Source organism: Anas acuta, chromosome 1, assembly GCF_963932015.1.
Source record: "Anas acuta chromosome 1, bAnaAcu1.1, whole genome shotgun sequence".
NCBI lineage: Eukaryota > Metazoa > Chordata > Aves > Anseriformes > Anatidae > Anas > Anas acuta.
The window spans coordinates 152,955,163-152,968,696 of record NC_088979.1 but is presented as its reverse complement, the minus strand read 5'-3'; the positions used below and the strand labels follow the sequence as shown (position 1 = coordinate 152,968,696).

At 34.9% G+C, this 13,534-nt stretch overlaps 1 protein-coding gene across 2 annotated transcripts in view; it reads right to left on the bottom strand.

Annotated features, from left to right (window-relative positions):
• The window catches only part of METTL25 (methyltransferase like 25), a 67,549-nt gene that overhangs the window by 25,804 nt on the left and 28,211 nt on the right, over nt 1–13,534 (bottom strand). The window lies entirely within an intron of this gene.

Sequence of the window (13,534 nt, the reverse complement as noted above, 5' to 3'; positions counted from 1 at the left end):
AGCCCTCCTCCCTGCAGCAGCAGCCCCCAGTCTTCACTGATCTCTAGACACTAACAGTGAGCGAGAAATCTTCTGCAGGCAACCTCACACTTGGCTCTCCTTTTAGCCCTGAGGAACATCAGATATTATGGACTGTGTACTGGTTTGAGGACCACTGTTGAAGAACTGGATGTTAATGAGGGATAATTAACAGACAGAGAAAGGAAGTTCCTTTAGCCATGAAGATTAGATTTGACAAAACAGATTGCAGGTGGTTTCAGCTCTAGGACCATATAATAATTTGTAAGTGCCTCATATTCAAGGCCCATCTGGATGCCTACCTGGAACCTGCTTTGGCAGGGGGGTTGGACACGATGATCTTTCGAGGTCCCTTCCAACTCCTACAGTTCTGTGATTCTGTGATTCTGTGATTAGTTAACTTTAAGTCTAATTACTGAGTACATGGAATGAAACTCTTGGTATTTCTACTACAGGGATTATAATAAGATCTTATTAAATATATATATTTTTGGAAAGCAAACAATGACTCCCATGGTTCCTATTGCAAGGGTCACATCAATAAACTTTTCTAATACACATTACATAGAATATTTCAAGTACATAGACTGCACAGACTATTTCAAAGTTAAAATGTGCAAACTGAGTTAGAAAGATGAAATCATCAATCTTTTCAAGTTATCCCTTCTATTTTACACCCTCTTCTCTAGGCAAACTAATCATCCAGGCAATTAAAATTGCTACCCAGTGAGCTACAATCTCAGTATTAGTGCACCGTACCCATGCATAAGTCTGAACAATTTATGACACCTTTGAAAAGATAATGAGGCAAATCACCATCTTCTTTATTAAAACTGTAAAGGGAGATAAACTAATACTCTAAGTTATATTTTTCTGTGTGTATTTCCAAAGTTGACCACATATCTACACTATTCCCTTAAGTTCTGTTTATTTTTCCATATCCAATGGATTCTCAAGCACACTGCTGATTTAAAAAAAAAAAAAAAAAAAAAAAGTAAGATAAATATACTGCTATAAAGTTTATCTGTTTATTAGCTAGACTTTGCAAATCTGGAAATTCTTTTAATGCCTTTAACTATTTTTGGATACACTCAATGATATATAGCTCATTATTTACCATCTTATGCTTCTATCTGACAACACAGCAGCTGTTCTAAACTGCATAAAACTCTAAAAACATTCAAACTACATTTTAAGTATGGGTATTCTATGGAAGATTTCACAGCAAACAGCCCAAGTGATCAACAGTGCATGAAGCAACTAATAAATCATGTCATAATTTAATACAGGGGAGCCAGCTGGACAGAATTCTCCTTCCAGGAGAGGTTAACAATATGGGAATTCTAGGCAATCAGTGAGCTGAACTGAAACTATGCTGGGGTAATCCTAGAACCTATTACTTAAATAACTATGACTTTACCTCCAAGCTAACCTCCTAAAAACAGCAGGTCACATATTTAATAAAAGGAATTGCTGCAAATATTGCATCAAAAAAAAAATTTGCAAAGGAAAAAACATCTGCCATATTTTAGAACAAAATCTGCAAACCCTGACATAAAAATGATAGAGTTAAAACAACATCATAACCAACATGAGAAATTTTACTCTAATTCAGTTTTTTTTTGCAACAGGATGGTTCATTGGAAATTATACAAGTAAAATCCTGACTAAGGTAGTTTGAAGATACTTGCTGTCATTTTTACTGTCACCACAAAATGGAGACATCAGCTAAAAGTAAGGAAACATACTCATCAAAATCACCCAGTAATGCACAGCAGGGTATAACAAAGCAGATTACACAGAAATGGACATGTATAATGCTAAATACCACAGTAAAAATTTCTATTATTTCCCTCTGAGTTCAGTAACATCCATAGCTTCATGGAAGAGTTGTTTATATGCACACATTTAAACAAACTAATCCTGTCCATACCATTCTTTTTTGACGGTAAATAATACTATTCTGATAGCCATGACATCTCTTCTCCCCATAAAAGAATTTAACTGGACCTTCCAAATTGTCACCACTTTTTTCTGTAACATTTTTTTTAAATGCCTTTTGAAAAACAAAGGAACATTATGGAACTTAAAGCAGCAGTCAGAGAATCCTTTGAAATATTTGCACAACTTAAGCAATCACTCCAAGGATATACTGAGTCTTCTTGTAACCACAAGGATGTCTCATGACTAACCTTTCAGCAGCTGATTTCTCACACTCCTCTAACAGGCAGAAATGCAATAGGTCTTGAAGAGAAAATACTATATGGAGAAGCTGTCTTAACTTTGGTTTATGACATACTCTAAATCCTGTGGAGGAGATGATTAAACACTATGGGAAACAAATGCAAACATATCCAGATGCCAGCCAGAACTGCAAAATATTCATAGAATTTTTCACTCAACACTGTCTAGCAAAGGAGAAGACAAAGCCTCAGGTAAAACATTTCACATTCAAACAAATGCTGTCTCATATTTTATCATTAACTGAGCAAGACCAAATTTTCTATAAAGTAAATCAGATTACCTCTTTCCACTTCTGGGAACCCAATGCTACCAGTGATTTTTAATGTTGTCAGAATGAATTTCTTATTTCTTAACTCAGTCCTGGAAGTCATATGTCATTACCTGTCCTCTATTTAGACCTTTGTGTAGCACCTTCAGTAAATTGCTGTTAAATTTTGGAGCGACATCAGCCTCCTTCCATTTTGTATAATTTTTGTGATACTGTGATAGTAATGGCATATACCATTTGCAACACCTGTACTATTCTGAGTTCTGTTTGTAATGTTTTTTTTTTCCTCACCGTACTTAAGTTCCAAGTGAAAAATATGACAATACATATTGACATCTGGCATATTGAAAACATTATACTGAGTAATGAAAAAGAAATCACAGAAAAAAAATAATAATTAGATCAAACAACTTCCTTCATCTTGATTTAATTCTGTCTGGATACAGAAAAAAGAATCAGGCAAGTCTTGTTGTTTCCATCCTATTCATGGACCCACTAAAACTCTTAGGGGAACAGGATTTCCAAATATGGAATACCAAATGTTCTTTATTAATACTTTTTTTTTTTTTTCTGTAGATAAAAAAATATATGGTAGTACAAATAACATTAAAGGATTTTATAGGCTAATCCCTCTGCATATGCACAGTGCTTTTCAAGATAGTCTAAGAGAATGGGACAAGCTCCTCTGCTATCTTTCATATTAGGCCTTACATAGCACTTCCTTCAACTCTAAGCAAGATACTATAATTTCTAGCATGTTAACCTTTAAAATTTACATTGCACAGCTTTATAGCAATATATAGTTTCTATGAAACATCATAGAATCATCAAATCACTTAGGTTGGAAAAGACCTCTTAGGATCATATAAAGAAATAGGTTTAATTGTTAGTACACAAACAAGCTCAACTAGGGCTCCACAAGGTCTTGTATTTTCTTGTTTATTTTCCTTTGTTAACACCTCATGAAACCATATTTGCATTTATGCTTCTCATCTTTTCACTCTCTTACTAGAAACTGTTTCCTTGTTTCCTGCTTTATTTTCTGCTAATTTTACTGAAATTATCTATTGAAACCATTTCTTAAATTCATCCTCGCAGAAACAATCCAGAACACAGATTGCCACAGAACAAGGCCTATCCCAATAATTTATGGAAAACAACAACAACAAAAACACCATGAACAACAACAAAAAAGCAAACACAACAACACAGGGCTTTGTTTCACTTCTGTGGTACTGTATAGACCGATTATAATGTCCATTCTGAAACTCTTTGTCTGGACTTTAAAACAAAGTAACATTAATAAGTAACAATAAATGACAAAGTACTATAAAATAGATGATTCTAGCTTTCTTGAAACATTTTTTTTTTATTCTATTTTTAAGATTTTAGGAGTTTCTAGTATATATATAACTACATCAGATGATATTTATTTTCTAGTAATGAAGTTTATCAGATTGTGAATAGTATGTGGCAAAGAGAAGGCAGAAATATGCTTTTAGTACACAGGCTAAAGTCCCCACTTCACTCACTATTGTATTTTGTTTAAGAAACTATATTCTCCTTAGAAAAACAACCAATGTTTGTTTAATTTCTAAACTTTATCTTAGGCAATTTATTACTGAAATGTTGTGAAACACCAGTCTCTTAAAGTGTTTCAGCATGAGAACATAACTTCGGGAGAATGAGAGATTATTCTGTTTATTTAGTGCTGTTATGATGATTGTTTGCCCACAGACAGTGCTGTATGAAACCACTCACACAATAGTTTGTGGTGACAGATATCTTAAAATTCCCTTAAAAATCACTGTTAAGACTGAAACCAGGCTCTGAACTTTACATACCATGTTTTGGCATTTACTTTAATACAGAAATGTATTAATGAATAAATAAATGTTACTATTAAAACGTTCACTTCAGAAATTTGAAATGTATTTCAAAATGGTGTATTATCACTAGTTCTTAATAATGCTATTCAGTAAATTATCACTGTAGTATTATCTTGTCAGTAATGAATGCTTAAATACTTGTTTGTCTGTCACCACTTATAAATTACATTTGATACAAATGTCTACCTATCCTTTTATTTATGAACTGTGATCAGTAACAGCTCATTTAAATACTGCATGTAGCAATGTAATCAGTTAATGTAGGAGAAGTACTCTTAAAAGAACTTCAATTTCCTTTCTATATCTTATCTTTTTTTATTACATTAAAACAGTGACATCTCCTAATTGACTTCTTTTATTTTAATACTAACATCTATTTCAGCTGATGCCTTCCTGATGTCTTAATGTCCCATCTTTGTCCATCCTTACGGTCTGTCTCTCCAATTTACAAATTCAAATACAATTATGAAGTTTAAGTTCTCAGTCTGCACCTCTACTTCAGTGTACGATTTATGTATTTAAGACACTTAATTCCCACTGATTCATGGAGCTGCTTTTTTGAAAGTTTTTTTTTCTTTCTTCCTTTCATTTTATCAATTTCAAAGCATGTGGAACCTGGAGTTCAGATACTTAATTATTAACTTTGCTTTCACTTCAACTGCATTTTTGTACTTCACATCCAATGCACTTGAGTGTCTACCATATTCTGTGATCATGAAAGAAAAAGAAAACATAAAAGATGTACATGTATATATAAAAAAAAACAAACAACAAGAGTATGTGAAGGCTCCATTTTGAACGACTTCTGGGTAGTTACAGAATACTCACAGAAAAAATTAAAGGAGTGCCAATTGTACAGAAAAAGCAAAACTGCCTGAAGATCAGGCACAGCTGTCAGCGTGAGGTAATTGTACAGGGACTGCCAAGCACATTGAAAAATCTCTGTATTAATCATATACTTGTTGGCCAACAACGCTTTGGGATTCTCTCCAAAGACAGAGAAGAGTAACGTGATATGGCACCTAAAACCCGTACATGGCTGAATCCACAAGGCTGGCACTAGGATCTTCAGCTGCTGAGCACTAAGAGCAATACCTGAGAGGTAACAACCACAGGAATCATGTCCTTGCTTGGGTAGTTACTGATATATTGATTGTCAAGACAAAAACAGCTGTAATAGACAGGAATAAATCATCCCCTCTGCCTTCATTCTTCATTATTCTTTATCTCATCCTTGTTATGTTAGTATTTGAAATCGCTTGAAAATCAATGTATCCTTTAGAATCACAGAATCATAAAGTATATTGTAAATGATCAAATTGCATAGAATCACAGAATGGTTTAGATTGGAAGGAAACTCAAAGATCACCTTGTTCCAAACCCTCTGCCTTGGGCAGGGACACCTTCCACTAGACCAGGTTACCCAAAGCCCCATCCAGCCTGGCCTTGAACACCTCCAGGGATGGGGCATCCACAGCTTCCCTGGGCAGCCTGTTCCAGTGCCTCAACAACCTTTATCTATATAAAAAGCTGTGATCTCCTTCTGTGTTCCTTAGAGCCTTTCTACTTCCAAGGAATACAACCAGCATTCCTAGAAGTTAACATCTAAAGAAAATACAAGGTTAAGCTCATTTGACTACTGTACATGGCATTATTTTCCATTTCCCCTCTCCTGTTTATTTTTTTTTCTTTTTTAACTAATCAGATTCTTTAAAATATTCTTTAAATATTCTCTGTAGAGAAAGTGACTTTTGTTTCTGTTAATAAGAACACAATAAAATGTGGTTAATAATAGAAACATATTACTGAAAACTGAAAGTAAACCTTCAAGGAAAACACCAAGTGAAAAACAAATAAATGGCTACTGACAATTTTGTTGGTAGTGACATTTCAGCAGGGGCTGAAATCGCAGGGAGGGATCCCCAGTCTTCCAGACTCTCTACCACTTGAAAGGCCTTTAATAATTTACAATCTAGACAAATGAAAGCAGCAGAGTGAGGGTGGAGATGACAAGCTTAGGCTCAGGAGCAGCTCAGAGAAGAAGCCTGGTCTCCCAGGAGAAAACAGAGTTCATTCTGGTACTATCAACAAACCCAAGAACTTCCATAAAAATTGAGGTTAGTAGGTGTGACAGGAAATTAAAGCAAGTTCTTTGCTAACACTGTACTAAAATATTGCTTCTTAGAACTGTTACTTAATTCTAGGAAGTTAGCACCAGTCATATTAAAAGTCAACAACAGAAACATGAAACTCTTTCTAATGATGGGGTGCACTATAACTCCAATACAAACACCAGGGGGATAAAAAATACATATGGCCATTGATTTGGAAATACATAGTATATAGTACATTAAATACTATGCCATCTCCATCTATATGAACATTCAAAAGAAATAGTCATTTTCCAAACAAACAAAACATTTGCTAGTAAAAACTAGCAAACATTTACTAGTAAATGGCAGTTTACTAGTAAACATTACTAGTAAAAACATTTACTAGTAAAAATATTATATTATAGTAATCAAAATTAAAACTAAAATATTAAAAATGTTACATTTTTGCAAAGTCCTAATTGTAATTATATTAACTGGAAAGGAAAATGACTCCTAATTTTTAAGTTAAATTACCTGGAAGAAAGCTCATCTTTATTGGTAAATATCATAAATACATACATGCTCTTCAGTGCACAAATAAAATGGAATTATAGGATACAAAATCCATAAACTGCCTTAAAAATGTAGAAGCTAAAGGAAGACTACTTTATATAAGCTCTTTATACTGTAATTAAATATTTTTTAAACTTTGTGGTGTATTAAAATATTTTCTTAAACTGGAGAACACATTATTCTTCAGTTGCTTTAAACAAACTCCAAACAAAAGAGAGATGATTTTCAACACTGCTGAAAGCTTTTTTATACACTAGACATGTATACTTCTTTTACTTAGAGAAAACTCCCACTGAAGCCAATTATTGCCTTTTCATACTACTGGACATCCCTCATGGCACTCAGTTAGCAGGGTGTGACACAAATTTAAAAAAGTAAAATAATGTATGTCTTAAATCATACATTTGTGAAGTAAGAGGAATAATTACAATATATACATAAATACAATATGTAACTATCCTTTTAATGTAACCAGTGACATTAACAGAATCATATTTTATACCTCCTACTTTTACTTCTCTTCATCCCAGATGTCATTAATTGGCAAATTTATGACTTATCTTAGTGGCAAAGGGTCTGTAACAAACATGAGCTATACCTAAATAACTGCAGGAGTGGACATACATGTACTGTTGTTATAATGCATTAGGAGTCTTCTATGTGACAAATCCTGGCTCATCCAAGTGGGAATTAGCACTCAAAAGTCACACTGTACATTAGATTTTTCTCACTAAGGCTTTGAAATCGTAATACTCACTGAGAACACTCTGCTTAAAAGGAACCCCACTGAAATCATTCAAATACTACAGGTTGTGTAGCTGGCTTAAATGCTGCAGAATGAAGGATTAGAGTATGTACAATTGCATATTTATGTTGATATTATGTTACAACACTGTATAAAAGGCAACAAAATTGAGACTTAAAAAGAACAATAATTGCCACTAAATTAAATAACTGCAAAAGATATATTTCAAGATGAGACAATTTTTTCTGTATTTGAAAATGGCATTTGTTTTCAAAATAAATCTTTCTATGTTTTATTTCAATTCAAGATGCTTTCTATTTGTTCTCCCTTGTCAAATATGAAAATGTGTTTATGTGACTAGTTTTGTATAGTCTATTTGCACAATAGAAGAGATTTTATGCTGAAATAATGCAATTTTTTGTTTTAAAATAGTAGACAATTACTTTATATTTATTTTTCAAAAGACTATTATTACATTCCTACACGTTACTGAAATCAATGGCATATCAAACACGTGTAGTTCATCATTTTCATGATATTTTGTTTCCACAGAGTTCATTTTAGAATCCTCACTGATTGCTGGAGAAACAGGCCTTAGTTCACATACCCTAGGATCTTTGCTCTTGACAAACAAAGGCTGTCACTACATACAAACTCTATTCTTATTGAAGCCCAGGAAGAATAACACTTATTCAGACAAGCAGAAAATAGACATTGTGCCTCAACAATATTATAAATACTACTATTCAAATAGAAAAGTAGTCTTGCTTACCAAAGATTTATAGCTTTAGTAATTCTTCTGCTCTCAGTGTGATTAATCTTTTTGCACTTTATCTCTATAACAGTCATTACAAAAAGAGAAAGGTTTTCTTCTCAGCTATGTAATTGATATTATGCTCTGAATATACTGACTCCATTTCAGAGCATGAAATTGTTAGGGTAGTATTCTGACTCTCCTTGAAAGAGCACAAGCACAATCTATGTATTGTGTTCTGCAGAGTGACAGAAGAAAAAAAAGGTTATTAACAGATAACTTTATTAGGTCAGTAGAGTAATCAGTACAGGCAAACAAAATGTTTTTCTTTCAAGGGTTATAAAAGTAAAAAGTAATTCTGTATGCTCTTTTGATAATAATTTGTATAGATCTCTACTTTTCTTAATTTTTAATCTCAAATCTCTTTGACCTTTTGCAGATATTTGAGTGTATACAGACCTTCTTGCAAGTAGATAGTGGTTACAGGACTACCGTTTTGATAAAACTATAAAGGATTGTTCAAGGAAACGAAGCATGGAAAAAAAATGAATGCAGTTCTTAAGCCACAGTATTGCTTAAGAAACTAAATATCCATAGAAGAAGCTATGCCTGATTAAACTAATCATAACTTTGTTGAAACACACTGGAAGACAAACAACCCAACCTGTTTTAGTTCCTTCATGGCTTCCAATGATGTAGTAGTATCTCAGTCTACTTCTAAGGTTCTGAAGAAAGGAGAGGAAGAACTTGAACTGCCTTTTCCTTTTTCCTTTATGGGAAAGACTAAATCTTCTTTTGATAAAGACTTCACAGTTCCTTGAATCTGTACTTTTCCTAAAAATCCCACCACTAAATGGGATTTTCAGGGGAGAGCAAAAAAAAAAATAAAAAATCCTCCATTTCAGGATGTAGCATCACTTGTCTTCTAAACAATTTTCCAAATTCAAACCTAGGGTATGTTGCAGTAATTGCATATTATAGAAGCCCTGGCTTTTTCAATTGTAATCTCCTACTTGTAAAACACCCTTACAATTTAAATACATAGTGTTGTCATTTAATGTTCATAAAACTTAACCAGTTAATATTTTTTGAAGTTTTATATTTTCTTCAGGGTCAGTTTTGATAGAAAATGTGGGTTTTAGTCACTAGTTAGGTCTGCCACAAAGTCATGGAAAGATGCTTCATGCAGCAATATCTAAAAATGCCCTGGAAAGGAAATCAAGCTCTTTGATCCTTTGCTTGCAAGTGTTTTCTTGTGTTGCCATGGTATCAGTGATAGCTATTTTAAGACATGGGATGTGGAATATCCTTGAAAATATAGCTAGGCAACATATAAATCATATGTACTCTAATACTTCTAAAACAGTGACTAATCTTTCCATATTTCAGTGGAATGGAGTAATATTATGTTTGTGTAAGGAGTCCTTTAGAAAATTCAGTTATGAAGTTTGTGTCTGCTGACTCCAACTTATTCAAAGCCTCCACAGTTTTCACAAATCTGATAAAATGCTGTACATGAATTGCAACTATACTTTGCATTCTTTTCAGATCCCTTTATTATCACAGAATCATAGAATGGCTTGGCTTGGAAGAAACCTTAAAGATCATCTGGTTCTAACCCCCCTGCCATAGGCAGGGATGCCACCCGTTCAATCAGGTTGACCAGGGCTTTGTCCAGCCTGGCCCTTGAACAGGGATGGGGCATCCATAGCTTCTCTGGGCAACCTGTTGCAGTGTCTCACCACCCTCTGAGGGAAGAATTTCCTCCTAACACCTAATCTAAATCTCCCTTCTTTTAGTTTAAAACCACTCCCCCTTGTCCTATCATTGTCTGACTGAGCAAAAAGTTGTTCCCCGTCTATTTTATAAGTCCTCTGTAAGTACTGAAAAGCTGCAATGAAGTTTCCCTGGAGCATTCTCTTCATCAGGCTGCACATCCCCAGACTTTCTTCATTACGTGCATTATCTTCTAAAAGTTAGAGCTTAACAAATGTAGCCAAATCTTATATTTACCTAACTTGAGAGTTATAGATTTTTACTTTTGTTAACTTTAACAGAATGCCTTGTAGACAAGCACTTCTTCACAATTTCAGGTAAAACTCTAGAATTCCTCTGTCTACCATTTATATTTTTCTTCCTAGACCAGTGACCTGCTTTTGGAAGTCCTTACAAAACTGGAATTTATAATCTGCAGTCCTCAGGATAATTTCAGGAAAGGGTTCTGATCAGACAGCTATCACTCAAGCTACAGTTATAACTATTTATATGATTTATTTTATATTTTAAAATATGTATACGCAACTACTTAGCAATAGTAATGTTTGTGTGTTCTTTTCTCAAAACAGAGGATAACAAACTGAAAAAATTCGCTGCTTTCTAGATTGGTTGTGATGTATTTCAGGGTATGGAGGATGGGAGGAAGAGAATTAGAATACAGAAACATATCCATTCTTTTTTAAGGGAAGTCAAGACTTAGAAAAATCTTAAATTTGCAGTTTCTGTCTGTTAAGTAATAATCAGAGTCCAACTGTTACACTGCCCCAGAAATGTGCTAGCTGAATATATGATAAAACAGCTCCCCTAAATCCCAAGAATAGAATCATAGAGTCATAGAATCATAGAACCATTTAGGTTGGAAAAGACCTCTAAGATCATCTTGTCCAAATGTTAACCTAGCACTACCAAGTCTGCCATTAAAACATGTCACTAAACACTACATCTACATGTTTTTTGAAGATCTCCAGGGATGGTCACTCAACTACTTCCCTGGACAGCCTGTTCCAATACTTTAAAACCTTTTCAGTGAAGAATTTTTTCCTAATATCCAACCTAAACATCCCCTGGCACAACTTAAGGTGATTTTTTCATCTTATCCTTTAGTGCTTGGGAGAAGATACTGATCCACATCTAACTACAGCCTCTTTTAAGGTAATTGTAGAGAACGATAAGGTCTCCCTGAGCCTCTTCTTCTCTAGGTTAAACAACCCCAGCTCCCTCCACTGCTCCTCTAAGACTCATTCTCTAGACTTTTCACCAGCTTTGTTGTCCTTCTTTGGACATGCTCCAGCACCTCAGTATCCTTGTATTAGAGTAACACAATATTTGAGGTGTGGCCTCACCAGAGCTGAGTACAGAGGGACAATCACTTCCCTAGCCCTGCTGGCCACACTATTTTCAATACAAGCCAGGATGCTGCTGGCCTTCTTGGCCACCTGAGAACACTTCTGGCTCATATTCAACCAGCTATTGACCAATACCCCCAGGCCCCCTTCTGCATGGCAGCTTTCCAGCCATTGCTCCCCAGCCTGTAGCATTGCATGGAGTTGTGCCCCAAGTGCAGGGCACAGAATTTAGCCCTGTTGAATTTCATACAGGTGGCCTTGGCCCATCCATCCAGCCAATCCTGATCCCTGTGCAGAGCCCTCCTACCCTCGAGCAGATCAACACTTTCGCCTAAATTGGTGTAGTTCTGAGGGTGCACGCAATCTGCTTGTCCAGATCTTTGATCAAGAGAAGATATTGAAGAGAAGCGTCCCCAGTACTGAGCACCGGGAGACACCACTAATGGCCAGCCTCCAACTGGCTTTCACTCAGATTCACAACATCTTTTTGGGCCCAGCCATCCAGCCAGCTTTTAACCCAACGAAGTGTACATCCACCCAAACCATGAGCAGACAGTTTCACCAGGAGAATGCTGTGGGAAATGGTGTCAAAAGCATTACTGAAGTCTAGGTAAACTACATCCATAGCCTTTCTGTCATCCACTGAGTGTGTCACCTTGTCATAGGAGATCAGTTTGGTCTTCTTGAAGTGTCCAACCTTTGCCCTTCAGGACTGCCTCCCAAGGGACTCTGCCAACCAGTCTCCTCAACAAGCCAAACTCTGCCCTCTGGAAGTCCAGGGCAGCAATTCTGCTAATCCTCCTCATTACCTTTCCAAGAATTGAAAATTCTATTAATTCATGATCACAAATAGTTCCTGAACAGTGAAATAGGGTTTGTTTCAACCTAAAAATCATTAGCAAACTGTTTTTTTCCAGAAAAAAACTGCCATAATGACTCACTACATAAATAAGTTTATGTAAAAAGTTTCTAATAGATTGAAAAATCCTTACTACTTTGATGTAATTGACTATCAGATGCAGTAACAGTGAAGAATAACTCTAAAGAAATCTATCACTTTAATAGTTTAGTGCATTTAATCCATAGCAGAATCTCTGTATGAACAGCCAATTCTCCTTAGAGAAAGCCAAAATAAAACTACTTAGAATTTTCCAAGAGCTGTCATAATATTCCATATAAACTGAAGTTTAGTATTAAGTACTGCTTATAACAGCAGTGACATTTAAAGACAGGTGTTAAAAGTCACTGGCCTCAATTTTTTTTATTGAATAGAAATTTGAGATGACGCAGCTCCTCTTGGTTGTTGTGTTTACTAATTAATCAAAACAATGGTTTTCATGTTCTTAAGACTTCAAAATTATTCCCAGCATAATTTGGATTGCCTCATTACAGAAAATTCCAGATGAATTCAGTTTATTTATAAGCACGTGGAAGAATATACTGTATTCTGACTGCAAGATCCAAGGCTGTGACTATGGCATCTACTTTCACTGCAAATGCTCCCAAAGTATTCATAGAAGGACCAATGGCAAACTGAATCATGTAATTTTCATTCATAAAGACCATGTCTTTAGTATTTTTAGAATCTAAGAGAAATGTAAGCTATTAGTCTTCATAGTCAGCTTCTCAGAAAGAAAAAAACAACCTTGCGATAACCAAGGTGACTTAATAGCCCCACAACAATAGCTTAGTAACATTTTCTTGATATTTTATCAACTCGTAATCTCAGACATATAAAAGGTATGTTAGACATTGAATCACGTAATTTTTCTTCCCATGAGTATTGTTTAGTCCCATATAATACAAAATGAAAAAGCAATTTTTCACT